General features: G+C 41.5%; 1 protein-coding gene across 1 annotated transcript in view; it reads left to right on the forward strand.

Annotated features, from left to right (window-relative positions):
- LOC118328074 (synaptophysin-like protein 1) overlaps positions 1 to 890 on the forward strand; it is a 14,223-nt gene that overhangs the window by 10,008 nt on the left and 3,325 nt on the right. The window lies entirely within an intron of this gene.

Raw genomic sequence — 890 nt, forward strand, 5'->3', positions numbered from 1 at the left:
GACCATGAGGCAGTTTTTAATAACTTGGTTGGTTGAAGGCAATTACGATTAACTTTTCATTACTGCCAACCATCAGAGGGTTTTTGTAAATAGTCATTTATTTTTAAAAATTAAACAATACAGTTTCCCATCCAGTTCTCCTTTCATAATTACGTATTACCAGGCTTTTAGAAATATTTATGTAATTTGACATCTCCTTGTTCACCAATGACAAAGTCAAGGTTATGGCTTTTAATATTGCTGCATGAACTGATTTGGTTTTAACTCTTAATCCGAACAAATATGCCCGATTGCGTTTGTGTTAATGGGCACTGTACGGCGTTGAGCATGCAGGCGTGTACAGCACATCATTCTTTGGAGTTTTTGGGGTGCCTTGGTTGAGCATTCTCCTGATGCTAACATTCAATTCTGAGCTGATTAACTGCAACGTTGCTGGGGTTTAGTGAATGTCTTGGGTTTACGCTTACGTTAACGTTAGGGAAGATAGCTTCAGAAGAGAGGAGAAGCTGAAGGCGCTCCCGAAATTGGTGTGGCATCAAGGGTAAACACTGGGGGGAGATAGAGTACGGCTGCCTTCTTGTTTGTTGGTTTCGGCCTGTTCACCCTGGGGACTTTTCTGTGGTCTTTTCTTTTCTCGGAAGCCCCCTTACTGCAGACAGTCCAAGCTACCTGAAAACATTAGTTATTTTCCTGGAAACAAATACACCCTTAGCTAGTCGACACCAGAAATACTAGTCGGTTAAACTAACTATTAATTTTATTAATGTACAATGCTAGTTAATTGCACCTTTTACGCCCACTAGCCCGGGCTCCAGCCCAATCATTCTTGCAAATGCACTCCTCGTCCCTGCACTACTACCACCATTGGTTTTTAGAGTTCTCTTTGTCCT

Source organism: Morone saxatilis, unplaced genomic scaffold (assembly GCF_004916995.1).
Source record: "Morone saxatilis isolate NCDOM2014 unplaced genomic scaffold, NCSU_SB_2.0 Contig18, whole genome shotgun sequence".
Lineage (NCBI taxonomy): Eukaryota > Metazoa > Chordata > Actinopteri > Moronidae > Morone > Morone saxatilis.